The sequence below is a fragment of the Panicum hallii genome, chromosome 4 (assembly GCF_002211085.1).
Source record: "Panicum hallii strain FIL2 chromosome 4, PHallii_v3.1, whole genome shotgun sequence".
NCBI classification, from domain to species: Eukaryota; Viridiplantae; Streptophyta; class Magnoliopsida; order Poales; family Poaceae; genus Panicum; species Panicum hallii.
In genome coordinates, this window is record NC_038045.1 from 41,800,224 (window position 1) to 41,802,711 (window position 2,488).

Below are 2,488 nucleotides of genomic sequence, written 5' to 3' on the forward strand. Positions count from 1 at the left end.
CAGGGCGTGCGGCGACGTCGAGGTCGTCGTACGGGGCGCCGGCCTTCTCCTCCTCGCGCAGCTCCTGCTCCACCTCCCCCTCTCCTCCAAGCGCTGCTCCTCTCCTCCTTCTCCTCCTCTTCGTGTGGCGGCGGCGGAAGGGGGACTGGGGCTTCTAGGGTTTGGGGCGAAGCGGCCTCGGGTTTATATGGGGCGCTAGGGTTCGGGAGCGGCTGCGGCCGGGCGGTTACGCCGGGTTGTCGTGGAGCGGGGCGGCACGCGGGCTGGCGGGTGATGCGAGCGAGCGGGGCCACGGCGGGGAGAAAAAGGGAAAAGGGAGCGCGGCGAAGGGAAAAGCAGGGGCGCGGCGGTTGGGCTCCTTGTCGCGGAGCGGGCGAGCGGCGACGGGGTCGGAGCGGAGCCGGGCTGCTGCGGGGCGGAGCGGAGCATAGCTGTGAGCGGAGCGGAGAGGAGCTTCGGCCGCGACGGGAGAAGGAGGAAGGAGAAAGGGGAAAGCTAACAGCGGGGCCCGCTCGTCAGCCGTCCCGAGGGAAGGTGACGGGCCGAGCGCGGGGGCGAGCGACGAACTGGGCTGGGCTGCGGTTGCTCGTAGGCCGCGTGGGCCATGCGTGGGTTGTGCTGCGAGGGGGAAGGAAGAGGGAGTTGGGCCGGCTCGTGGGCTGCGCACATAGGTTTCGGCCCACAGGGGTTTTAAGGGAGGAGCAAATGAGTTTGAATTTGAATGCCCATCTCAAATTCAAACTCCACAATGGAATCACACAAAATGAAAATCAAACAAGAATATCCAACAACAAATTTAAAACAAGGAAGGTGGCACTAAAATCTAAAGACTTCAAATATTCACACTAGCATTTAATAGTCCTTAATTTCAATTGAATTTTACTAAGAGTTCGAGATAGAGAGAACTTAGGCTAAAAATTGGACCTAGCTAAGCACAAACACGAAAAAGTTTTTGAAATTCACGATTTTTGCACCAAGATAATCATTCCGGAAAATCCGGGATGTTACAGACTCCCCCCTCACAAGAATCTCATCCCGAGATTAAAGGCAACTTAGGGCTCGGAAGGGTATGCAGCCCAGAAGTCAATTAAAACTAAAGTCTAGAGATTTCGAAAGGTACATACCACTTGCATCGTTAGGTGCAGCCTTGTTCTCTCTCCCAGTCAGGTGAGTCAGTCGGCCACGGCGGTGCGCGGAGCTTGAACGGGCCTGCCGGCAGAGCCATGCGTGCGAGCCGGAGTCGGGGTCTTCTTCTCGGCACTTGTAGGACTTGTGACCCGGCTTGTTGCAGGTGAAGCAGACGAACGGGGTAGCTGGCGTCGAGGCTTTTTGGCACTGGTTGCTGGTTGGAGCTTCCTCCTCCCTGTGATTGTTCCCCAAAGGTTCTGTTGCCAGAGTATTGGCCACTCCCGCCACCGAAGTCTCTGTTCTAGTGCTGAAGTCAGAACGGAAGCTGTTCCTGGGTGGGAAGGATGGTGCATTCCATGACCTCCGGGAGTTCCTGTCGTGAGTTTGGTACTCGGTCTTCCTCTTCTTGTCACGCTGGTGGTCCTCAGCTGATTCTCTCCCTCTCCACCGCTATGGCGCGGTTGACCAAACTGCGGAGCGACGGGTAGTCGCATCCTGTCACAATTTGACGGATGCCGTGGTGTAGTCCGCGGAGAAAAGAACTGCTTCTTCTCCTCGGTGTTGGTGTCGTCTGCAGCGTACCTCATCATCTTGGTGAAGTGGCGCTCGTACTCCTCCACCCTCATCGTACCCTAAGTCATGGTATGGAATTCCTGGGCCTTCTGGATCATCACTTGCCGGGCACGTGCTGCTCACGGAACGCCCTGGCAAACTCCTCCCACGAGATGTGTGCGGGGTCATGGTGGGAGTCACAGTAGCTGTCCCACCATGACTTGGCGGTACCCTCAAGCTGGTGGACGGCGAGTGCGACGCACTCCTCGTGCAGGTTTGGTGAGGTCTAGCTTGGTCTCGATCACCCTCAGCCAGTCGTTGGCTTCCATGGGATCTTCGGCGTAGCTGAAGGTCAGGGCCTTCAGGCGGATGAACCTCTCGATCTTGCGCTGGAGATCCTCTTCAGGCGGGCCTTGACGGTGGGCTCCGTGGTTCCTCTGCCGACTGACTCAGCCAGGCGCTGAAGTAGCTGAGTCTGCCTGTCCATGATCTCCGCGAGTGTCGGCGGTGGTGGCGGTGGCTGCTGTGCGGGCTCGGCATCGAGTTTCTCGTCGACTTCCTCCACGTCAGCTTTGTCCTCACTGTGTGCTGCTCCAAAGGCGCGGGGTGTGGCATGTCCTCTGCCTCTTCCACGTCCCGCTGCCGGGCACGTGCTGGGGCAGCACGTCCGTGTCCGCGGCCAAACGGGTAGCCTCGTCCGCGTGCCTCAGCGGCGGCTCCTTCCTGAACAGCTTGCTCAAAGTGTGCGATCAAACGGTTGGACCTTCGGGTCGACATCTCTCTGTACGGTCGCGCGGGTGGCGGTACA